General features: G+C 42.7%; 1 protein-coding gene and 1 long non-coding RNA gene across 12 annotated transcripts in view; one reads left to right on the top strand and one right to left on the bottom strand.

The window, feature by feature from the left end:
* MEF2A (myocyte enhancer factor 2A) overlaps positions 1–26,412 on the top strand; it is a 175,846-nt gene that overhangs the window by 23,968 nt on the left and 125,466 nt on the right. Inside the window, exon 2 of one of the 11 annotated variants that reach the window (XM_039491486.1) lies at positions 22,519–22,745. The exons of the other annotated variants lie outside the window; for them this stretch is intronic. The gene's annotated coding sequence lies outside the window, so the exon portion shown is untranslated. The remainder of the gene's footprint in view (positions 1–22,518; positions 22,746–26,412) is intronic. 11 annotated transcript variants of the gene reach the window in all.
* Positions 22,420–25,187, bottom strand: LOC120373271. Its single transcript, XR_005585470.1, has 3 exons — positions 25,143–25,187; positions 24,999–25,044; positions 22,420–22,513 (listed from the first exon to the last, which is right to left on the bottom strand). It is a non-coding gene; the product is annotated as an uncharacterized LOC120373271 (long non-coding RNA).

Genomic DNA, 26,412 nt, shown 5'->3' with positions numbered 1-26,412 from the left:
CACCAAAGTGATTTAGGCTACCAAGTGTTGATGTTTTGTTTGAGAATGGGACGTCTAGTGCTTTTGAAAACTTTACATCCTGTCTGTAAGTGTAAAGTATGACAATAAAGTATGACGCTTGCTGAGGAAATGGAATAAAGCACACTCTGGAAGTACAAAAAATCTTCCAAAGCTATCATCAGCCTCAAGGTTAGCCGATTGAAAAATGCTCCAGCTTCCCAGTGATGCTTGATGGAACTTGTAGGGCTTGTCTACACAGTGTGGCCAAGTGCCCGAGAGGGGTGTGAATTGTAAAGTGCTGTAACATGGTGAGCCCTAACTGCCCCATATAGACCGTGCTGGTATGCTTTAAAAGGTACGTAGTTTGCATTAATGTTGTGCTATACCTTAGATTGTGTTTCTATGTCCAACTACCATAGTATTTTGAAATCTGCACAGAACACAAAATTGCTCACAACTGGCATACGTTTTGTTTAGCCAGGGACACTACGGAGAGGCATTAAACTTACAAGAGCAATTGAAGGAGGAATCAAAGGGACTCGACACATGACAGGTAGCTGACCGCTGTCAGACACCAGAAAAAATCTGGCTTGATATCATTAACCATACAAGTCCAGTATTGAAAAGTGATTTGGAGACATTATGGTGCTCTTCCTTTACTTAGTTAATGTGCCTAGTCCAAAATGTAAATGTCAAAGGCTAAGTGCATAATAAATAGGAACAAAAGGTTCAAATGTGATTGGTTGAACATGTTGAATTTGCTCCTTCTCTTGCAGTATTTAAAATTGAGGAGCCAGATTTCTACTCTTAAATCTTCTTGTGAAGAAAGGTGTCACAGTTAATTGGATCAAAATGGTGAAAAATCATGAAGTAAAATCACAAATATGCGGTTACTGGATTCATACTCGTATTACAGCCAGTTCAGTATTAATTGAGCCTATTTTTGGTGTGTTTGGTTAGGTTTAAACATCATAACTGGAAGTGCTGGTGAAAGTGTTTAAATTGGTTGTGTATTGTCCACAACATATCTATTTATGAGAATGTATTCAAAGTGAATTATATAGTAGATGTGTTTAATTACATTAAATATACATGCTTCCCCCAGGAGAGAATCTGTTAGCAGTTTTTGTGCCCTGTGTTATGTCTCTGTCACAGGCTGGCAGTTCCTTTAAGGAGAGTCAGGCTCAACCTGGCCTGTAATGGATCAGCTACCCTCCCCAGTTGACTTTCATTATCTAGGGATCAGATTACTTAGGTCAGTTATCAGACCCACTTGGGAAGAAGTCAGGTGACTTCTGTAAAGGGCTGGTAGTGCTCAGTTGGTGAGTGGTGTTGCCTTCTGTGATTCTCCCTGAAGGAAAAGGATGGCAGGAGAGAAGGAGGCTCCTGTGGTAGATCCTGGACAGGGCCAAACCCCAGGCAGATGGCCTGGAGGTAGACTGGGAATAAGAATCCAGCCTGTGCGGCGGGAGGGAGTGGGGAAGAATCCAGAGAGGAACCCCTCAGGGTCAGCACTTGGGTTGGAGCGTGGCCTCCAGGGAGAAAGTCTGGAGGGTCAAGCACTCTACAAGAGAGTAGAGTGGAAGGGTAGCCTAAGCAGGGCAAAAGACCCTTCCATTTTATGTTTCCTTTGGGACTATTGTTTAAATTCATTATCAGTGCCCTGCTTAGGGTTGCTGGGGAGAGATGGTGGCCCACAAGGAGCAACTATGGAAGGCCACCCTGCTACAATCTGCAGTGTCCATATTGAGAATTTCCCCTCACCTATGTAGTTCTTGCAGCGTTCTAGTAGTTCAGTGGCTTATAATGGCTGCTTCCTACAACCTGCTACATTCCGTACATCAGAATGCCAAGTTTATCACTGTAATATGTAGTTTTGGAGCTGGGAGCAGGGATTTTACTTTATTTTATGCACTTGCAAAAAGGAATAAAATTTATTCTTTGTATCAAACAGCCAAAATGCCTGATGCCTGTCTAGCCATGCAGGATCTTCTTAAATCCTAAGAAACAGCTATTGCTATTAATAGTATGTCCCAAAAATCATAGAATCATAGACTTTAAGGTCAGAAGGGACCATTATGATCATCTAGTCTGACCTCCTGCACAATGCAGGCCACAGAATCTCACCCACCCACTCCAAAATCTTAAGGCTTTAAACTTTTTCCAGCAAAATCAGTAAGATTCATACCCATGTTCCTCAGTTTTTTTGTTTTAGCCCTTAGTTCTTTGTTCAGCTTTCTGTAGCTTCTCTCATAACTTATTGGCCAGTTCAAACTTTAAAATGTTATCTCCTTGCCTTTTGATTAATTGTATATATTGGTTACTATGTATTTTTCTATAGAAACACTTCAGTGTGCCTGCAGATGATGGCTTGTTCTCATGCGATGCTTTTTTAGCAATTTTAACTTGCTTTTCTTTGTCTGTCTGTCTGAGAAGATTATCGTATAAGCTACAAGAACACATTTTGCACAGTAAATTGACTTGTGTGGACTAAGGAATAATCTTTGCATTTGCATTTCCCTGTAGACTTCCTGTTTCTCCTTTTATGGTCTCCAGTATTGCATTCATGAAGATAACATCCAGTAGCCAATCCTTGAAGACTTACAGTGGTTCTTGATGCATTGTCTTATTAATACCAAGGTTTGAATGACTAATTTTGTTAGTGATTTCTGAGGAAGCAAAGCTGTTAATGAATAGGTTCTCCTCAATACTTTCTTCTTGATTGGTTTTGTAGGCTAGTCAGTTTTTCCTACTTCTGTAATTCTGGAGTTGCTATCTGAACTATAAAACTATCTTGCTACCAGTTGAATCTTTTAAACTTGTGATCTCAGTGGCCTTGTTGGGATGTTGAGGTCACATTTCTCTCTTGTCCTTACTCCACTGTTTTTAATTCTTAATGGTCTCTTCTTCTTGATCTTAATAGTTTAAGAGACTTCACTGGCATAATTGGTTTATCTTAATCTGATCTGTTAGTAGATATTGGAGCATTACCTCTAGAAGGGAAATTCTGTTTCATACAAGAATACTCTGAACATATCAAGCATTTAATTACAAGAATAATTCTTTCTGTATTTTACAGCATTCAAGGCAATATTTTCCCGTTATATTTTGCTAAAATATAAGGGAGAAAGAGAGAAGATGCTATAAACTAGACTCAAGATATTACTTTATTAAATGCAACATACATTTTTATTCATCCTTTTCCTTTTGAGTGGTACGAAAAGCAACTTTCTTTCCCAATAGTTTATCATACATCATAGAAACCTATAGAAAAAGGACTTTAACATTTCCAGAGAGAACTAGAGTATACTTCACCAGATTGGCATACAGAGTCTTTGGTGAGTCTCTAGAATCTCTTTGTATGATGCAAGCAGCCACTTGGTCAAATGTTTACATGTGGAGTAGATATTATACTTTGGATCTGCGGTCACTGGCTGCTACTGTTCTCCGAGAGAAGGTGCTGTCCATTGTAGTACTGCAACAAATAAAAATGCTAGTTATATAGTTCAGAAAGTATTAATTGGTTGGAATTTGGGAAGAAGTTCATCTCCCCTCACATTTTTAGTAATAAACTACTGTTTGTTTATGTGAAGTTATCTTTTAGAAAGAGATGAGGAAATCTCAAATGCATTTACTGTTCAGGGAAAAAACCATTACATTGCTCAATCTTTTTCTTCTGAGCTCAGTTTTCCTACAGAATAATGTTAGGATGGAGGGTAGGTAGGAACTACACCTCTACCTTGATATAACACTGTCCTCGGGAGCCAAAATATCTTACCATGTTATAGGTGAAACCATGTTATATTGAACTTGATTTGATCTGCTGGAGCACGCAGCCCTGCCCCTCCCCCCCGGAGTGCTGCTTTACCGAGTTATATCCGAATTCTTGTTATATTAGGTGGCGTTATAACGGGGTAGAGGTGTATGTGTGAAACTGTACAGAGGTATGTGTATCCTTATAGTCTTCTGGGGCTTATTTTTGTTGGTTGAAAAATAGCATCCAGGAAAACTCAGGGTTTTTTTACTGATATATAACTTTCTAGGAATTGAATCTTTGAAGATGAATAGGAATAACTCTACTTAACATCTTTCCATAGCTGCAGCTTTCTCTCCTACTTAGTAAATTCCTCCTGTAGCTTGTCTTTGGAAATGGGTTGGCTGCCAAGAGAGTTCTTTATTATTGTGTTGAGAAGTTCAGCCTCAGTCTTACAACTATTTCCCTCTCTCATACTAATTGATTTCTTTACATTTGTGTATATAGTGTTACTGATGTACTTAAAATCTAGTGATGTTATAAAGCTATTAAAGCTGTATTTTTAATTCAGATAAGTTGTCTTAAATCTGCTTTGCACATTAAGAAATAGATGGATTTGTTCTCTTAAAGCTTAAGGATACCACTATAGAATCTCTTAAATTAATTATGAATTGTGTCTTTGTAACATACAGCAGCTACTTTTTGAGTAGTAGAGAGGTTCAAAATGGCTTTTAGAATGGCTTAAGTATGTGAAGTGGAGGACATATGACTCCTAAAAGCCTGTTTCACACAGAGGAAACTGTAACATGTCTAGCTGATTTGCCAGCATGCATTTTGGCAAGACAATCAGGAAGAAGATTCCAAAAGCATTTACAAAACTTTGAAGGCTTTTAGGTAGAAGGAGGAATTGGCAGTTGACTCTCTCCATTTGCTTCTTCACAGACATTGCAGTCAAAATACTGACTTGATTGTCTTTCTGTTTGTAATAAACATAAGATAAATGATATACTATTTCTGCACTAAATTGTAGGGCTTAATTCAAAACAAACAAAACCAGAAAGTATTCGAAGGTAAAATGTTGCAACCCCTAATCCTGACAGCAGTCATTGAAGCTAGGAAAGTATTATTTCCTAACTTGGACTTTGAAGCTGACAGAAAATTAATGACTAGACCAAGATTGCATGAGTAAATAGAAGTCACAGCTAAACTTGTGAGTTCGTGTTTCTAGTCCTGTACTTGAACCACTGGTCTAGTGGTCCTTCAAAGTTCAGGTCATGACCCAGTGCGGGTTGCGAAATGCGAGGCACTGGGTTGCCTTGCTCAGCACCCAGGGACTCTTGCGGCTGGCCAGTAAAAACTAATAGTCCTTACCTGTTATGACACCACGTTGCACCCCAGGAGTGGCCAGCAGCAGGGCCGGCTCATAGGCAGGGGAGCCACGGGGCTCTGTGCGCTGCCCGAGCACTGGCTCCACACTTCCATTGGCTGGTTCCTGGCCAATGGGAGTTGGGGGGGGTGTGCCTGTGAGTGAGAGGCATGAAGCTGCTTGCGCGCCTCCGCCTAGGAGACGGACCTGCTGCTGGCCACTTCCAGGGCGCAGCACGGTCCCCGGTGACTGGACAGGCGAGAAGCCTGCCGCTGTGCTGCTGACCGGGAGCTGCTGGAGGTAAGCCTGTGCCCCAACCCCACATCCCAATCCCCAGCTCTGAGCCCATCCGAAAGCTGGAGGCCTTTCTTGCATCCCAACCCCTTCTTCCCTGGCCCCAGCCCAGAGCCCTGACCACCTCCTGCACCCCAGCCACCTGCCCCAGCCCTGACACCGCCCCAAACCTGGAGCTCCCATCTGCACTCCAAACCCCTCATCCCTGGCCTCACCCCAGAGTCTGCACCCCCAGCCCAGAGTACTGACCCTCTCCCAGACCCCAACCCCCTCCCGCACCCCTGCCCCAGCCCAGAGTCCCCTCCCACACCCTGAACCCCTCATTCCTGGCCCCACTCCACAGCCCTCACCCCCACAGCCCAACCCTCTGCCCCATCCCTGACCCTCTCCCACACCCCAAACCCCTCATCCCCAGCTCCGTTGAGTCACGGGCATCGACAGTTTTCTTCAACTGGGTTGCCAGAAAAAAAGTTTGAAAACCACTGCATTAGACAACAATGCATTTTATACATCAGGCTCAGTTTGTAAGCAACTGTATTTGCATTGCTGTTTTTTCTGTCTGTTAAAAGAATCTAGACAAGAACAGTTTGCTTATTTTACTTCACAGAAAAAATGAAAGAGGTTACTTTCCAACATCAGTGTGTTAGAAGGGGTTTATTTGTACCTGTTCATTGTATTTGGCATTATTTTCAAGTGATTCAAAGCTTCATTTGCAGAAAATATGAAATTAAGAAATCAATAATCTTCTGAAAGCGAGTTGGAGTACCACTTTCCATTATGGAATAAAATGGAATTTTTGAATAGTTATTTCTTATGGTAGTTGTGTAGCATTTACAAATGTGATACTTTAATCTCTTTTGAAGATTAAAATGCAGTATTTATATATGTAGGGCTTTGCGTTGCCTATAGAAAAGTGTCCAGGCATCAAATTATAATTTTAGATTTTTAAATCGCTATTTAAAAAAATCCCTTCCCCTGGCTTCTGTATTGTTTTGTGACACTTTATAAACTTCTGCTCACTTCTCAAGAATAGCTGTTTTGTATCCTCTTCTGCTCTGGAAAGTGAGTAGTAAGGAACAGTGTTTAAACACTATTCATGTAAAATCTTCTTCTAAGCTCTTGCCTACACTAGGGAGACTCTAAATATTTAATCACAGTAACCAACGACAGTGGGAGCCCTGGGCCTGGTTTGTACATCAAAGTTTTGCCAGCATAGCTATGTCAGTTAGGAGTATGAAAACAATTACATTCCTAACCAATTCAGCTATGCTGGTGAAAACCCTAGTTGCATTGGCCAAGTGCTTTTGCCTGTGTAGCTTATTTTGTTCCCAGAACTGGTATAAGCTGTACTGGCAATGGACTTATTTAAAATCTGTATAGTTTATCTATACTGGTAATCCTTTCTAGTGTAGACAAAGCCCTAGTATCAACTAAACCACTTCCGAGTTAGTTTAGATCAGTACTTCTCAAAGCTGGTCCGGCACTTGTTCAGGGAAAGCCCCTGACGGTCTGGGCCGGTTTGTTTACCTGCCCCGTTCGCAGGTTTGGCCGATCGCAGCACCCACCGGCCACGGTTCGCCGCTCCAGGCCAATGAGGCTTGCGGGAAGCGGCGCGGGCTGAGGGATGTGCTGGTTTAGATGGCATGAAACTTTAAAATACTGGTGGCCAGAATCCAGCCTCCATAGTGCTGCACTGGTGTTAGTGACGGAGAAAGTTATGACAATGAGCATGCTGTGGAAAAGGCCTACTTTGTACAGTAGTTTAACACAGTTATAGATAGCAAGGTTCTTACATGCTTGCCTTGAGCAGTGTGGAGATTTCTCTTAAAAATGTGCTAACCAAACCAGGCTGTTGGCTTCCTTCCTCTTCAAGGTAGTTTGTAGTGTCTTTTTTTTTTTTTTTTTTTAAAGTATACTTATTAGTCATAGGGACTCTGTCCATGCTGGTCAGGAATCTGTGCTAGAACCTTCCTAGAAACAAATGTTAAATTATGCTTGTAGTTCCGTTCCCACTGTGCTTAGAGCTTTAATTGCTGGATTTTGGAAGTGTCTTTTCTTGTGCCTTTCCCATGTATCTTATCTCTATGCTTGTTTGGAGTTCAGTTAGCATTTCATTACAGGGTTGTAACACAACTTGGTAGCATGGTTAAAACACTAGTCCTGGTTAAATGGGTGATACCAAGCTGTTTGTGTAGTTGTTGTCTGTATAAACCAGGGATCGGCAACCTATGGCATGCATGCCAAAGGTGGCACGCGAGCTGATTTTTGCCTGGCACGTGGCTGCCGGCCAGGGTCCCAGCTGCCAGCCCCGCTCAGCGTCCTGCTGGCCTGGGGTTCCGTTCACTCAGCTGGTAGGAGGCTGAGTGGGACCGGGACTCCAGACCGGCGGCAGGCATGCCCCCCGGCTCATCCCTCACCGCGCTCAGGTTCTGCGGCTCCCAGAAGTGTGAGCCGCCGCTGCTGCTCCTCCTGCAGCTCCCCCCCCGCCCGCAGCCTCAGCACTCCACATGGAGTCAGTGTCTGACTGGCATGGGCATGGTGAGGGGAGTCCCGGGGGGCAGTCAGGGAGCAGGGGGAGGATTGGATGGGTCGGGAGCTCTGGGGGTCCTGTCAGGGGGCAGGGAGTGGTTGGATGGGACGTGGGAGTCCCGGGGGTGTGGATAAGGGTTGAGGCAGTCAGGGGACAGATAGGGGGTAGAGTCCTAGGGGGGCAGTTAGGGTTGGGGGGGTCTCAGGAGGGGGCAGTCGGGACAAGGAACAAAGAGGCTTAGGTAGGGGGTGGGGTTCTGGGGGGCAGTTAGGGGCAGGGGTCCCAGGAGGGGGCAGTCAGGGGACAAGAAGCAGAGGGGGTTGGGGGTTCTGACAGGGGCAGTCGGGGTGGGAAGGGGGAGGGAGTGGATGGGGCGGGACTAGGGCAGGACTCTCCCCTCTTTTTGATTGTTGGAGTATGGTAACCCTAGGCGAGGGGGAAGCTGGGGGGCGCATGGGGGCTGGCGCCCGCATACATTCACTGCAGCCTGCAGGAGCCCCCTGGGGGGTGCCGGGACACAGCCTGGGCAGGAGGGGCAGGGTGGGTCACGGCTGCTCCCCGATAGAGGCACTGCTGCCTTGGCAGGGCTGCTGCATCCCTGCACCGCACCGGTTCCTCCATGGCTGGGGCTCGCTGCTGCCGCAAGCGGGCTCTCCGGTGCCTCCGGAAGGCGGGCTCCTCCCTGCTGAGCTGCTGCAGCGGCCCATGCCAGGCAAAGCCAGTGAGTGGACTTGGGGCGGGGGCTGGTGGGGTGGGGAGGTCTTGTGGGGGGGCTGTGCACCCTCCAGGGGAGTTCGGGGGCGGGGAGGGGGAACCTGGTCTGGGGAGCAGCCCCTGGGCATGACTGGCCCCTGGGGTCTATAAAGGCTCATTGGGATTTGCCCCTCAATTAACTGTTTTCCGGGGGGGGGGCACAAGGTGGAAGTTTTGCCTAGGGCGCAAAATATCCTTGCACCGGCCCTGCCCCATGGGGTGCGTGCACCCCAGGTTAAGAACCACTGCACTAAACTGATAAGATCTGCATTTTAATTTAATTTGAAATGAAGCTTCTTAAGCATTTTAAAAAACTTGTTTACTTTACATACAACAATAATTTATAGACTTAAAGAGAGACCTTCTAAAAACATTAAAATGTATTACCGGCATGTGAAACCTTAAATTAGAGTGAATAAATGAAGACTCGGCACACCACATCTGAAAGGTTGCCGACCCCTGGTATAAACAGTCTCTAACAACACACTTCCACAAAGCTACATTGCAATTACATATCCTCTTGTTGGAAGGGTACAAGAAACATCCAGTCAAGTTCTTGATGCCACTCTTAGATCTGCTGAACTCAGCTGAAAATTTGGAGTCTTTGCAACATATCTGTACCTCCACCATATCACTTCCAAAGTGCGTCAGTGATTTTGAGACTCAGCCCCTGAATCCCAGCATCCAGCACTGGTGTGGGGACCTCTACCTCAGTGGGGAGTTCCTTCATAGTTGAGCACAGTGACTGAAACTAAGTTAGCCCCCTTCAGTTGTTGTTTTGAGACAGGCAGGAGTATTGTTCCAGGAGTGATTTACAGGTACCAGTCTTCCTCATTTGGGATTGTCTGTCCTCCTTAATGAACTCTCTCTGGACTACAGAGTAGAACTGAAGGAAATCATGACAGAGGGATAGTTCAAAGCCATTCACTCTCTTCAGGCAGAAGTGGGCGCCTCAGATATAACAGCTAGGTCGGTTGACAATGAAATGCTTTTCCTGGCTGTGCTCTTTAGGCACTTCAAAGGAGCTGCGAGCCACTATAGAGGACCTACCAAAGGAGGGGCCAGAAAGCTTCAGCATGAAGACAGATGATGCCCATTGCTCTCTCGGGTTCCAGGGCTTTGCACTTCAGCTACCAGATGAACACTATGCTGGTCCCAAGGCCAGTCATGCCAAAAGCCGCAGCAGAGGCCATATTGCTCTACTGAACCTCTTGAAAAATCCTAGTTTTCCCATAGAAAAAGCTTCTCTTCTGTTTACTCTGCATACCCACCAATAAGCAGCAGATTTGACGGATGAGTCGAGTTCCACACAAATCCCTGATTATGGACCCCTCACTCCCTTGTGTGTGTTTTCTCCCTTCTTCTCCTGCCCCTTTGGGGGGTATCAGGAGACCTATTGTATGCCTTCTGTCTAGTTCCTCTGATTCCCCAGAGTAATGATGATGAAGATCAGATGAGATGCAGCCACAGTTGTCCTCATAGTGCCCTATTGGGTGAGACAGTTATGGTTCATAGACGTGTTATGCCAGTCTGAGACACTTTTTGGATCCTTCTCCTGATCATCCCAGATCTTCTCTCTCCCAGCCAAAGACACCCGAACCCCAAGTCCCTGCACCAGGTGGATCTTATTTGTTGCAGACTAGTGACTTCCCCTCCTGTGGGTAGTGAAGCTCATTCTACTATACGTGAAGTGGCTTCCTCCACTTATTTTAAGAACACTTTATTCAAGAAACTTGCTGAGCTATCATAAGGATCTCTGTTGGTACATTTTCAAAACATTACTTACTGGACCTGGAATCTAGGTTAGATGCCAAGTTCATGAGTAGCTCTACAATATATTTAGCTAGGACTTCTCAGACCCTCCTCCTTTCAGGGCTACACACGGACAAAGCAATGGGGTAACCGTGTTAGTCTGTATCACAAAAACAACGAGGAGTCTGGTGGCACCTTAAAGACTAACGGATTTATTTGGGCATAAGCTTTCTTGGTTAAACCCACTTCTTCAGATGCATGGAGTCAATACAATACAAAAAACGCAAACAAAAACCCAAACCGCAAACAACACCAGTCTTGGAGATGCTTTGTGTTGATCCCCTGGCCATTCCTCTTTCTTTGCTACTTTAGAGTCCTCCAATACATATGGGGTTCCTGAATTTGCAAGAGATCTTGAATAGTGGATGGGCCTGCACTTCCTCTTATGGTTTGAGATGAAAGGGCGCAAGGACATGTGGAACACATGTGTAGCCCCAACACACACTGCTGGCTAAAAGACTTTAGACATACGTACGTGGAACCATGTGTGCTATTAGTAGGATCCATGTGGACAAAGCACCTTTTGGGTTTTGTCCAATTTTAAGAGTTTCATGGGCAGTCAGGAAACACACCTTGCTTAATTATAGTATCTAAATGAGACACAATTCTTTCTTTTTAATGGATAGTAACTCTTAATAAATGTTATCAAAGCCATCTGTCTTAGCTCAGTTCCTCAAAAAACTTGCAAGAATAACACGTAAGCTACTTTAGTTATGACTTTAAATTCAATAGCGAGACCCATGTAGCTGGCAGTGCACCTGCATCTTTAGGAGGGTATGTCTGATCACATGCTCTCGTGTGGTTTCAAGTTGTGAATTCCTGTTTTAGCTTTTGTTCTTATCTTCATCAGAAGAGTACTGAAAAACTATTTGAGGTATTCCTGTAAAAGAAATGATAATCTACAGCCCACTCTGCACCTAGCACTTTTTTAATTAAATTCCTTTGTTTAAACATATGGTAGGTATCTTATGTATTACTTACAACAATTTTCTGCTTTAAAATGCATGATTATAAAACAGATGAAAAGTAACCATGACAACTCTTTATATTTAGATTATCACAAATTTAACCATAGCCAGTAAACCTAAAAAGTAAACAAATTACAACTTTTCTTTGCATATTTAATTTATTTGTTGTCTAAAATGTAGTTCAATACCTCAACTTCCATTTGATTTATACTTGCATATATTAATTTCAGTTCCCAAACCTGGCCCTACTAGCTCTTCCAGAAATAACCTTGGAGGTCTTCTGATAATACTGAGTAGATGGGGTATTGGGTTAAAATTGGGGAACTGGATCACAAGTCCACTGTTTTAGGCTTAATCAATTTTTGCCTTTATTTCAGTTATGGTGTCTGAACATATATTTATGCCGGACAAATAACAGACAAGATGCAATTGGTAGGGACCCAAGTTACCACATTCTGGGGGCCTGGGAAATTTTCGTATACTTTTTGATGGTCTGTTGATCTCCTGGTCTGATCCTTCAGTCTTGTACTTCAGTTTATGGTTTGGTGTGTCTCTGATTTGGGCTCTGTTCACTTATAGAAATATACTACAAATTACTTAATCTTTATCCAATTGGCTTTTAACACATCAATCCTTTTGGTGTCAGGTAATACATATAATACACATGTGCAAGTTTCAGTTACCCAACTTCTGCATTTTTCCTACTGGTTTTGCAGCTTTTGGGTCACGTTATTCTGTGTCACCCTGTTCCTAGGCCTTCCCAAAAAATGTTTTGTATTTTTTTTATATATTACATGTTTGTGTACCTCTTATTTACATCTTCCAACACGACATATAACCTGTTTTGCCAGCAATAGTGTTGTTTTAAACAATTTGGCAATTTTATATCCAAGACGAATTGGCAAAAACACACTCGGGTTAGGCAAGGTCTTGGCCTAAGTGCCACCTTGTGCATACTCCATTATCCATAATTACAGATAATTTAAAATATAACTAACAGCTTTTAATCTTACCATGTATCAATCCTTTTTTTTATATTTTAGTATTTCATTCATTGTATATTATCCTCCCCCTTAATCTATTTGTGGGGGGAGAGGGGGGGAGTTATGGAAAAGACGAGTCTTTAATGTCAACATTTCTTATCTTCTTTAAACATGGGTTTACAAATGCCTTTTTCATTCCAAGTCCAGTTTTGTTTATGAATCATTATAAAAAAAATCTTCACTGGGGAATTTTTTGTGTTGCGTTTTGAGGTGTCTCTCAGTTTTAGGGCCTTGATATTTAGTTGCTTTTAATGTATCCCAACATGGGAATCAGCATGCAGCCTTCTTGTCTGGGAGTAGCAACCTAGGATTGAATGTCTTGTGGTGTGTGTGTGTGTGTGTGTGTATAAAATAAAGTGGCAATCTACCTGTTACGAGGTGGGGAAATTTAAAAAATCGCTTTCCTTATTATTCTGTATATAAAGAAAATATTGTCCATTGGAACATTTTGGCTATACAAGCCTACTGTAATCATTTTCAGATTTGGTTGGTAGTGCAGTGCACACCCTGGAAGTCCATTACAGAAGGTACAGCCCAGTGTGATGGAGGTGTTCTGAAGTTTGCTTTAAGACTCTTCTGGGCTGTCCCAGAGATCAAAACAGTCCCTGATGTAACTTAGAACAGCTACTGTAAGTTGCAGTAGCCTCCCTAGTGCTCACTATACATTCAGGTCAGAATGCATGTAGTGAAATGTGCTGTGGGCTCTACCCTGGAGTACCGTCCATAATACCATAGAAACTGTACTGAGGAGATTCTTCCCTGTTTCTTGAAGGCTGATTGACTCCCATATGCTGCTGGAGCGGGAGGCAGAATCCTTTCCAGAGAGGGGACAATGTAGGCCACAGTCAAAGATTTAGATGATAATGAACAATAGTCCCTTCATGTAAGGTTTGGGGGTGTGCTTTGGTTTTTTTGCCAGTCTGCTGCCTCATTCAACATGTAGTTTGTGATGTTCTGATGGAGGCAACTTTTTAGTATTTATTCTTCAGCGTTTGCCCCATATCATATACCACTGCAATCCTTTACACTGCCTCACTGTAAAACACCATCCAGATTCTACAGTAAATATGGTATTCCTCTTCGTTTAAGCCTCATTTCAGTACACAACCCTGACTCATTAACAATCAATTTGCATGCTGAATGAGGCAGTGGTCTGGTAGGGGAAAAATGGGATGTGGTATGCAGATGTTCATTAAGAATCAATAAAATGTTTCATTGACGACTACTGGAATAGTATTAAAGTTGCATGTAAAAAGACCTACTTTGTAATAATCCTATGCAGTGATGTTGTAGCCATACTGGTCATAGGATATTGGAGAGAGAAGGTGGGTGAGGCAATATCTTTTATTGGACCAACATTTGTTGGTGAAAGACGAGCAGAAGAAGAGCTCTGTGTGGCTCAAAAGCCTGTCTCTCTCTCCAACAGAACTTGGTCCAATAAAAGATATTGCCTTATACACCTTGTTTCTATAATAACTCTATGTATTTTCCCATGTAGCTTGTGCCAGAGAGGCCTAAAATGCCCTATGCCCCAGAAAATTGAGGACTTTTTCTATTATATTGCTGCTACTTTGAAAGACTAGCAGGCTGAACAGAGTGTACACTTTATTTTCTCCTCTGCTGTCTTCCTTTCCCTACTTTGTCTGCTACATAAATATTTCTGGCTGTATTAATTTGGGATTCAAAATGGATGATGATCCACTTAGTTGCCCTTCTCTCATGTTGATGCTGGAGTTTTGTAAGGGTACGTCCATACTTACGGCCGGGTCGATGGGTAGCGTTCGACTTCTCGGAGTTCGAACTATCGCGTCTAATTTAGACGCGATAGTTCGAACTCCGAACGCGCTCCTGTCGACTCCGGAACTCCATCACCGCAAATGGCGGTGGCGGAGTTGACGGGGGAGCCGCGGTGTCTGGACAGGTAAGAAGTTCGAACTAAGGTAGTTCGACTTCAGCTACGCTATTCTCATAGCTGAAGTCGCGTACCTTAGTTCGACCCCCCCCACCCTAGTGTAGACCAGGCCTAACAGAACTGCCTCTTGGGGCTTTAGAGTTATCCTTAAAGGAAGAGGGAGCTGGAAAGTCTTGTCAACTGAGCTTGAAAAATGCACTGTGTGTATACTTAAACTGTCGTAATTGCTTCATTTGCACTTTATTCATGTGAACAATAAGGCAAACACAGATAAAACTACAGATGTTTGCATCCTGAACTAGCTACAAAACTGAATTTTAGCATTTCTCCTTACTACTACACTGGGCATATTGTGTACTGAAAGTGTATATTCCAAAATTGGATACATATTCAGACTTCCAAAACTGCTGGAAAACACTTTTTTATCACACCATCTGTTCTTACTGTATATGTAGATATAATCTATAAAATCAAGCATCTAGGTGCAGTTATATCTATGTAATTCTTATTTAATCTACCTCTCAGTTCTGTTAGGGTTGTACAGGTGTTAAATTTTCACACTGAGTCTAAAATTAGTATTGAAGTATTGTTGATAAAGTCTAATGGCAAGTGTCAAAGTTGATGGCTATTGAAAAACCATTCATAACATCTAGTGTTATCAAGCATTTCCTTTTTAAACAGCCAAAAATGTTACAAATGACCGCTGGAAGTATTTACTTTCTTGTCAGTTGACAGTATTTTCCCTTTGCAAAAAGAAGAATCCATCGGTTTATAAAATTATTTGCCTTTTAAAGAGACAATAAGGTTTTGGATAGGGTTGAGTGCCATGCATTGCAATTTTCTGATGCACTGTTTTCTGTATTTTAATGCGGTAATGCAGTTTATAGCAGATCAAAATCTAAGACTTTCCTCACAGCATTTGTCAAGATGGATAAGTTTTGAAATGATCAGAATACTAACATAAAAGATTTATTGTGATATGATGCTCAACAGATTGTGATTATTTCACCTGTAACTGGTCAGGTTGTTCTGGACAAAATATGGAACAAATTATTGTTCAGTTGGGTGTTCTGCATTTGTGACAGTTGTATTGTATAGAGAGATGCAGAGTTGAATCTCAGTTCTTGAAATAGGGTGGGGAGATCTTTTGGTGGTTTTTTTTTTTTTTTTTTAAGGCCTGGTTCCTGTGTTCTTGTGCCAAAAACAACCAACCACCAGTAAGAACAGCAGCAAAAAAATCTTGAGCACAGGCTACATGCTCATCTGCAAGTACAAATATGACCCAGGTTTAGATGCCATAACATTATTTTTAAAACCACATCAAATGAATAATATTAGGATGATACTATTTGATTGCTCACTGACTGGCTTAAAAAAATCCACAACTTTAAAACTAAATCAAGTTAAGCATCCTAAAATAATAAAAATAGTAAGCATCTTTATGGTTTTCCTATACATTTATTCTCAAAACACCGCAGCATTCATGTTACAATCCATGTTCTTTCTTGAATTAAAAGTCAATCACAACACTACTCCACTCTCTTCAGTGCTTAAAGTGTGCTGAATTGTGGACCTGGAAAACAGAAGTAAAAAAATGAGCCAAGTTGCTGGGGGGTGGCTGCAGAAAGATCCCAGCAGTTCAGGCTGGCTATACTCCCCTTTCCAGTTGGTGAACAACAAAATTTCTCTTCTGCTTCTTCCCTGCCCCCTCTTCCATCCTGCTGCACCTGGCCTGGGAAAAGGGACAGGGAACCCTGTTGCAGCCTCCCCAGACCTGGGAGACAGATGTGAAGAACGTTAGGAGTAACAATAAGGATGGAGGGGGTGAAATTGTTTATGAGGATGGGATTTGTTTGAGGCTTCAGGGACAGAATTAATTGCTGTGCAGGGGAATAGGCAGATATGGGAGTGATAGACCCTCCACTTTTTAGACCTCTTTAAGCACTGACTTTTTTTTGCTGGTAAGTGGCGGGGAAACTATGCATATAACTCATATATTACACCAAAGATTTCCCCTTCTCTGTTAATACTTGGCAAATAAGATACCTTATCTGGTCTAACAGTGTCATCATTCTGTGATGAAGTGACAAGAAATGCTATACACAGGCACACGTTCTGCTTCTGTTTATGTAGTAATTACTGACAAATGTCTCTCTCTGATGGAAAATCTATGCAGTTTTTTTTTTTTTTGGGTGGGTGGCAGGGACACTGCATAATTTCTGCAAAGGATTATTTGTGAGAAAATTGTATTCTATTTGTATTAAGTTTTTCTCTGCAACTAAATTCTTATGAAGGAGAGAAGTTGTAATGTTGATGTGAATACTTAGTTTTAGAGGTAAAAAAAGTTGTAGTCAGCATATCCAGGAATATAGGTTTTAAGTAAATAAAAAAAATTAGGCAACAAACATAATAACTAAAATAAAACTGCTAGAATTAAAACAGAGAATTATTTTCTTCATTTTGTAAGGTAAAGTGAGATACGGACATCTTGGTTCACGGGACATTGGGTTCTTAGATAATTCCAAACTAGTATTCATTGTTGCAGACTGATTAAGGAATCATTTGACAGTTTCTCAGTGAACTAATTGGGAGTATATTCTATAAGTGCAATAGTTGCAGGCCTATCTGCACCTCTCCCACCTTTCTGGTCTGTCTCAAGGCACGCAAAACAGGAGTTGGGCCTCTTGTTCTCACCTGACTTGAGGGCGAAATCTTGCAATTCCTTCATTCCTAGACGAGGACCCAAGTTCACGGTGTTGTGTGTACAATCCACTTATCACCCTACAGAACTGAGTGGGGTTTCAGGCACATACCTTATGTGACCAGTAATATTGACCAAAACCTTACTTAAATGTGTTATTTAATTGGCACAAATCATTAGAGAAGAAGGGACTGTAAAATAACAAACAGACGATGTGCCTATTTAGTCTAATCTAATCTTACACTTCACTAAAAGCTAAATTAGATAGGCTTTCCTCTTCGGGCTTATCTACATACACAGTGCTGTAGTCTGTACCAGAGGGTTCTAAATTTTAGTTAGCAGTAATATGTCTCACCCTAATTGGCCCACGTGGATCCCCCTGGCAAACACTAAAATGTTTCCTAGTATGCATTAATGTTGTCCCCTTTCACAATGCTTCATTAATGTGCACTATGAAACGTCTTGGTGCATGCCAGGAGGCTCCATGTGGGTGTGACATACTAGTGTGACATGCCCTCAAATTACATGCCCCCTGCCCCCAGGCATCGGGGCTAAACTTTTTTTTTAATGAAACCTGAGAATCTCAACACAATTCTAGCATCTGGATATTTAAGAAAAGCTACAAATATCATGAGACTCTTGATACAGTTGTGATGAGTGGCTAGACTTGTGTTGCCAATAGAGTTGTCAAATTTATTTTAAAAATTGTGAGATTTAAAAATATCAGTTAATCAGTTTTTGTTGCCCTGTTAAAAAATAGAATAGCATTTAAATATTTTTGGATGTTTCTACATTTTCAGATATATTGATTTCAATTACAACACAGAATACAAAGTGTACAGTGCTCCCTTCATTATTTTTATTACAAATATTTGCACTGTAAAAAAGATAAACAAAAGAAATAGTATTTTTCAATTCACCTCATACAAGTACTATAGTGCAATCTCTTAATCCTGAGAGTGCAATTTACAAATGTAGAACTTTTTTTACATAACTGCACTCAAAAATAACACTGTAAAACTGTAGAGCCTACAAGCCCACTCAGTCCTAATTCTTGTTCAGCCAATTGCTAAGACAAGAAGTTTGTTTACATTTACAGGAGATAATGCTGCTGGCTTCTTATTTATAATGTCACCTGAAAGTGAGTGCTAGTGTTCACATGGCACTTTTGTAGCTGGCATTGCAAGGCATTTATGTGCCAGATATGCTAAACCAGGGATCGGCAACCTTTGGCATGCGGCCCGTCAGGGAAAGCAGCTGGTTGGCTGGGAGGGTTTGTTTACCTGCAGCGTCTGCAGGTTTGGTCGATTGCGGCTCCCACTGGCCGCGGTTCGCCATGCCAAGCCAATGGGGGCTGCAGGAAGCGGTGGCCAGCACATCCCGCATTCCGTGCCGCTTCCCGTAGCCCCCATTAGCCTGGGACGGCAAACTGCGGCCAGTGGGAGCTGCGATCGGCTGAACCTGTGGACGCTGCAGGTTAACAAACCCTCTTGGCCCGCCAGGGACTTACTCTGGTGGGCTGCGAGCCAAAGGTTGCTGATCCCTGTGCTAAACATTGGACTTGTAAGCTCTGAAGTTTTACATTGTTTTGTTTTTGAGTGCAAAATCTACATTTGTAAATTGCACTTTCACAATAGAGATTGCACTACGGTACTTGTATGAGGCAAACTGAAAAATCCTATTTCTTTTGTTTATCTCTTTTACAATGCAAATATTTGTAATAAAAATAATATAATTAGCACTGTACGCTTTGTATTCTGTGTTTTTCTACATTTTCAAATGCATTCAACATTTATAATACATCTAAATTGATGTTCTATTATTAACAGTGTGATTAAAACTGCAATTAATTGTTTGACAGCCCTAGTTGCCAGTGTTTCTTTTTCTTTGACTTGCATCCGAAGAAGTGGGTATTCACCCACGAAAGCTCATGTTGCAAAACGTCTGTTAGTCTATAAGGTGCCACAGGATTCTTTGTTGCTTTTACAGATCCAGACTAACACGGCTACCCCTCTGATACTCTTTTTCTTTTACATTTTAAATTTTGTGCCAATTACATGTCTCCTGCAGTTCTAACTAATCCCAATTTTATTTGATACTGTGCAGAGAGAAATGTTTTATGTACATTTTCTGCTTTCAAAGAAGTGTAATAAGATTAAAAGTTTCTATATATCAAACTTACCAAAACTCCACTGTGAATACAGTACTGACCAATTTAAAGGTTAACCAGTTTACTGACTAATAGTGAGAATTAGGAGAGGTGGAAGTGCTCTGAGTGAGGGGGGGGGCATAGGCACCTGAACTGTGGTCCCCTGTGCTGCTCCCACAGTGCCTCTTCCCCCTGAGATTACCCCCTGCTCACTTCTCTCCACCCCTTCTCCCTGTTGCTCGCCCTTACAGCCAGTAAAAAGTGGGAGAGCCCTGGCCGCCTCTTATTCCGGCGCCCCTGGTCAGAAGTGACATCAATATTTTATCTGTGGTTTTTAAATCACTAGTGCTGTGGAAAAAGTTTTGTCAGTGGGTAACAGGTTTAAAAACCTGATGATTATATCAGCACTCTTCTGTGATCACACCGTTTGGCATACAGTAGCAGGGTTTTACTTGTATTTGATCACAACATGCAGATTAATGAAGACAGACACAGGGATGTATTTAAGCATCAAACTGCAACTTTAGTAACACTTGGGAGGAGCGCTATATGCCTGCCAACTCCCCTCTTCCCCCCGGCCTCGTGTGTCTCATACCAGGCATTTAACTAGGTGTAGTCAAGATTACAAGGTTTCCATCATACAACTCATGGAAGACCCTCCTTAGTCTGCCCCTTGAACTCAGCTTTAATGAATCCTCTGCTCTTGCAAGAGGGGAGGTAAAGGTTTCCAAAACAGCGACCTCTATCTGAAGACTATCTCCCTTTTAGCTACAGTCTCAAAGACCAGTGAAATCCTGGGTCTCATTTACTGCTGGGAGCTGGCCTTTTTAGCCTATATCTGCAGTGGAAACTGGCAGCAAATTGTGAGCAACCAAAGAACCGTAAAAGCCTGGGAAGGGTTTAGATTGATGTGGGGGAGGGAGGCATGCTGGCCAACCAACTCTTCTGTTCCCTCCACCCTTTGCCAATGGGAAGTAGAGTGCCCAAGGAGGAGTTAGGGCCCAGCCCTGACATTTTCAGGCATGTACTTTCCCCCTCTCGTTTGGGTTCTTCATTCCCCTGCCAGTCTGACCAGCATAACTTTCTCTTTCTCTGCCCCTCCTTTCCGTTGAGATTGAGTGGGGGCATTTCCCACTGAACTATTTGCAAGTCAGAGTTGTTGGATTTTGGTGCTCCATGTTATTTTGTAGCTCCACTGCCTATATCCCTCCCAGTTCCATGGTAAGACATTGCGTTTTCTGCCTGCATTTTTCATGGCATTGGTTCATAATGAGTTGAAGGATACAAATGCTGCATTTATAAGTCAATAGTAAGCTCTATTAAGTTTCTTCTATCTTCAGAAAGGATCCTGTGTTCATCAAATTCTTCAGCTGTGTTGGAGCCCCTCAACTTTTCTAGAAGGTTGCAAGGCCAGTAGGTTTTTCTCCCTCCTCCTTCAAGGAGAGAGCCCATAAGTAAGCATTTCTGGTTCTAAGTAACCTTATGCAGACAGTTGCTTTCTATTGGCCCTCTTCTTTAGGTCCTCAGAAATTGTACACCTCCTGTTCTTTTGGAACATAACTGCAAGACGTATTCTGAGAGCCCCAGGCACACTTTAATCCTGAGGAGCATGGTTGTTATCAAAGTATTTAGGATGAGACTTAGATTAATTTTTTTCAATTAATCTAGCCAAATCATAGCACTTGTCTCAATTAATTTGACATTAAAGGTTCTTCACACTAAAAGTATGAACAAAATTTTGGAACGCTACACTGACAGAATGTGTGCAAGTACTCTTATGGTGTACTTGGCCATAGCTGACTGCATTTAAAAAAGAAAAACAACTTCTTAAAAAATCACCATTCCTAAAGTGTATGTATGTAAAGAAAGATATCACTGGAAGTAGGACATGCTAGTTAGGAAGCTCTGGGAAGCTTCATCTAGAACACCTGCTGCAACAATTAATATTTTGCCAAAGCCATTCTGGCATGGATGAGCAATCTGCAGAGGAACCAGATTTAGCTCCATTCTATATCAGAGCTGTTCCCAGTAGTAGGGTTTGTATGATGCATCTAAATTATGTTAGCTTAGTCCAGTAATACAAAACTTCTAAGGCAATGGGAAGAGTGGGCAGAGCTATGTAACACTATGAAGGGAAGGGATGGGATGGATAAGAACAGTTTATTGCACTAAGTTATGTAGCTGGAGTTAAATTTTGTTATGCGTCTATGCTGAAGGGCAGTGCCTGCATTTTAACTGTAGATAATTGAAGAGGATTAGCCCAATATTTCAAAGTAAATACAGTATATTCAAAGGATCTGCATATTTTTTGGAGGGAGGGGGAAAAAGCTTTTTTTTTTTTTTTTTAAATACAAAAAACTAGTGACAGTAATAAAGCAGCTGAACATGTCAGGCCCTAGTCATACTGTCCCTTCTAGGCTCTGTCTTTGCTGATGCAGGTGAAATTGAAGACTGGGGCATTGGTATCTCAGCTGTTGCCAGCTACCCGTCATCATTCATTGCTTCAGCTGCTACAGTTCTTCAAACCAGCACGTAGAAGAAAAGGGAGTGCAGTCTCCTCCAGGTCAGGAGCACTCCACAGTGTCCCATTCTTTATTTCAAAACATATTCACAACAGTTGAGGTTTATTGCAGGCCAGAGGACATAGGGGGGGAAGATAGCTCTGAGAAGATTCTTAATGTGTGTTTGTATAGAAACTCTGTATTTTATAATTGGCTGTGATTCATCTTCTAGCTACATGTTCATATGTTATCAGAAATCTTGGGATTTAAAGATATGGATGGAGTAGATAAAATACACTGTAAAAACACAATTGAAGTCTGGATTTTAGTGTACAGAAATCACTTTTCCTGCATGTATGTGTGCAAATATAATTTTTTCTTACACTTTGTGTGTCTGTAATGCCATGTGGTATCTTCACTTCTGCTAAATTATCATCCAATTTGTTTTTTCAGGTTGACTCAAATGGCACTTATTACTAAAGTAGACTATGGTAATTAGGAAATTTAAAACAAAACTTATCAGATATCAGATTTTTTTAAATTGCTGTGTCCTTTGGGGTTGTTCATGTGCCCTGTGCCTCCCATGTGAGAGCTCAAAGGGTGGAACGGCTGTGACCATTCCTTAGTTCTCTCTTACCACCTGTTGCAGCAAGATGAGGCCCAGTGAAAGCATCAAAGATCTTAGATTGGTTGTTTCACGTTTGGTGATTTCTGTCTTCGCACTCTTTCTCTAAGGGAAGTTCCAAAGAAGGAAGAAAAAAAATCAATTGACATTCCCACTCTGCGCCCTCCACCCCTTCTGGTACAGTGGGGTGAAGCACTTTGTGTCAACTGTCCCACCTTCTGACGAAGTCCAAACCCTCAGGGTTCAAACCATGCCTGTCCTGCAATGGGCTGATCCCCTCCCTCAGGGATGGACACAGCAGAAGCATCTTCTGCCTAAGAGAGAGCCACATTCCCAGGTAAGTTGTTTGTGTGCAGGTCCTTCACTGCTGGGACCCACAAGTTCAGGGACATGCAGTTCAATTTACATCTACTTGAGCAGTCCATGTGGGTCACTTCAGACTCAGTCATTGCTTACAACCAGAGTGAGGCCAGGTAAGCTAGCATCAATCAGTGCTTCTTTGAGCACTCCTCACACTCCAGGATTGGGCAGTGGAAAGAACACAAAGATGACACTGCCAGAGTCAGCACTGATGATATTGACCATTTCAATATCTGCAGAGTCTCTGGTGCCTAGACACAGCTTTGGTGTTGGTACTTCTGGCTCTGACCATGCCAGCTCCCCTCCTGACTGCCCCAACTCAGGCACTAAAGCTGGCGCCTGTGCCTGCCTGTAAATGGGATACTGATTCTTGTAGCCATTGTGAGTATAAGTGTACCTTTGAGACCAAGGGGAGCTTGCAGAGAGAGAGACTGGACAGCACTATAAGGACAAAGCAGCTAAGAAATCAGGCATAACAAGAAGCCAGACACTGAATTTGATATTGATGCCCATGTCTAAGAGGCATCCATATTACCCCCAGTTGCACAGAAGCAGCCAGCATGGGACCTGTTATGAATTCTGTACGATCCCTTAATGCTGCACTTATTCCTCCTTCCCTCCTCTCTGGTGTGAAGCAGGGAACCCTCTCCCTTGCCATTGAATAAAGAACCCAATGAGGTTGTCAGGGAGCCCCTCTTCAGAGTGCCAACCCAATGAGCATGGAGCAATGAATGGCACTGGGGCAGCCAGCCACAACCTGGCCAATACCCATACAATTTACCAACTTATCCATACTGGCCTTACTGGGGACAGTACTTCCATGTGTCATGGAGCAGATCACCTTCCCACATGTCCAGAAAAAAGAAACCAGTCACACTTCCTGGTGGCTTTGTTGGCTAGACCAGCCACACTAGAACAGGAGATGATAGAGCAAGGGTAGGCAACCTATGGCACACGTGCCAAAGGCGGCACGCAAGCTGATTTTCAGTGGCACTCATGCTGCCCGGGCCCTGGCCACCGTTCCAGGGTGCTCTGCATTTTAATTTAATTTTAAATGAAGCTTCTTCAACATTTGAAAAACCTTATTTAATTTACTTACAACAATAGTTTAGTTATATATTATAGACTTATAGAAAGAGATCTTCTAAAAACGTTAAAATGTATGACTGGATCACAGAACCTTAAATTAGAGTGAATAAATGAAAACTCGGCACACCACTTCTGAAAGGTTGCCGACCCCTGTGATAGAGGGACAATGATTCCCCCCCCCCATCTTCCCTAAGAAATACTCCTCATCACTCGGCAAAGCGCATCACCAGCACCCACCCTGTCAAGAGATGACTTTAAAGTAGTAGTCTCCAAACTTTTTATCTTATGCCCCCCCCTTGCCCCTGAAAGCTTTTGAAAACTTGTATTTCCACCCAAGCCCAGAGTTCTGCATTGTCTCTGTAGTACAAGAGAAGTCAGAGTCCAATAAGGGCACTCCTAAGGACAAGGGACCCAAAGAAGTTAGACTTGTGTGTTCAAAAGCCTCTTTGTAGCTTTGGGTGGTGAACTACCAAGTACAGTTGCAGTACAGAAGTACAGTTACTTCTTGTGAGGGAGAGTAACCCACTTGCAAAAGTTCAGCAGGATGGCAGGGATGAAATGAAAAACATCATCAGGGAAGGGGGCAGCTTTGTCATGAAAACATCACTGCAGATGGCATGGGTGCTGTGATACGGCTGCAAGGTTGATGGCCATGGCCATTGCCATGACAAGCCTTGTGGCTGCAGGCATCTGGCATATCACATGAAGTAGAGGCCACAGTAAAGGACTTGATTTTTCAGGGAATGGAGCTCTTCAGCCAGAGTACAAATGAAGTGCTCCAATCCCTCAAGGATTCAAGGGCCATGTTAAGGTCCTTTGGGGTTTATGTGCTATTTCCCTGCCAAATGTCTTGTATCAACCCTGGCTAGAGCAGAGGATACATTATTCCCAGACCTAGAGCCAGACTGTCAGCAGCAGAAGACCGCTAGGTACTCCAGGATACGCCCCCTTCTGCCTCCTTGGCCAACCCAGATCCTTCTCAGAGGCAGCAGATGTGATAGAATATCACGTGCCACAGCAGAGCCCATCCTTCAGGAATCACCTTGCTTTGTTCCATCAGGCCTGGGTTGCTATCACAGCCAACAAAGGAGCAATATATATCATTACCCATGGCTACCCTTTAGACTTCCATTCCACCTACCTGCCCTTCTTTCCCATCCCTTTTCATGGACTCATCTCACAAGAGCCTGTAAAACAAATGGAAGTGACCTCATTGCTTTATCTGAGAGCCGTAGAAGAGATACTGTGGGAATGAAGAACAGAGGAAGAGCCTTCTACTCCTTACTTCTTTCTCCAGAAGAGGAAAGGGGGTCTTGGTCATATCCTAGACCTGAGGAAAGTGAACAAATACATATTTTGCTTCAGATTCAGGATGGTAATACTTAACCTCTGTCATTCTATCTTTCCAGGCTGAAGATTAATTTGTGTCTCACTACTTGCAAGATGCGTACTTCCCTGTATCCTTATATCTGACTTACAAGGAGTACCTAAGATTCACAGTGGGACCCAACCATTGCCAATACAAGGCACTACCATATGAACTCTCCACAGCACAGAGTCTTCACAAAATGCCTAGCAGTGGTAGCAACACACCTCAGAAGAAAAAGGCATTCATGTTTACCATTGCACCAATGATTGTCCGATAAAGGGCAAATCCCAACAGGAGGCTGCGGTACATCTGAAATTTGCTTTCTTCCTGTTCTTTCAGCTGGGTCTGTTAGTGAACTACAATAGAGTTTATGGGAGTCCTTATCAAATCTGATTTGGCAAGAGCATACCTCCCTGAAAACAGGTTCTTGTTACAGCAGTCATTAGTTTGCAGGGTAGAATCAGCCCAGACTAAGAATGTATGGATGTTTCTGGAGTTGCTTGGCCATATGTTGGGGTGTGTGTATATGTGACACCACTTGCCAGACTTCACCTACAACCACTCCAACTCTGACTCAGTTCAATCTATTCTCCAGCAATGAACCAGGTGAACAAGAAGGTGGTGATCCCACCACACGTTGCAACACAATTTAGCTGCTGGAAGAATCCTGGAAATGTGTGTGGAGGGATACCATTCTCTGCCCTATCCCTGATAAAGACTTTTAATTATAGGTGAATCAGGTTCAGGTTGGGGACCCCACTTGGACTATTTACAAATGCAAGAGGACATAGGGCTCCACATCAATATTGTGGAGCTCAGAGCTATCAGGCCAGCCTGCATAATATTCCTACCTGTTCTTCAAAACTATAGTGCGGAGTCTTATGTGCATCACAGAGATGTCATCTACATAAGTGTTCACCTTCTTGCTTATTTCTCTCTCCTCTGCCTGGGAGCTATCAGGCTCTGGACGTGGTGTCACCAACACAGGATGACTCTGATGGCTCTTCATCTCTTGGATGTCAGCAAAAACCTGGTGGATTTCCTAAGTAGTCAGTTACCTCTCAGGAATGGTCATTGTGGAAATCCATCATAAAGCCGATATTCCTACTTTGGGGGACCTCAGTAATAGACCTGTTTGCCTCCAGTGTCAATGGCAAGTGCTTGAACTCTTGTTCCAGAGGTGGTA

Source organism: Mauremys reevesii, linkage group 10, assembly GCF_016161935.1.
Source record: "Mauremys reevesii isolate NIE-2019 linkage group 10, ASM1616193v1, whole genome shotgun sequence".
Lineage (NCBI taxonomy): Eukaryota > Metazoa > Chordata > Testudines > Geoemydidae > Mauremys > Mauremys reevesii.
This window is presented reverse-complemented; position numbering and strand designations above follow the sequence as displayed.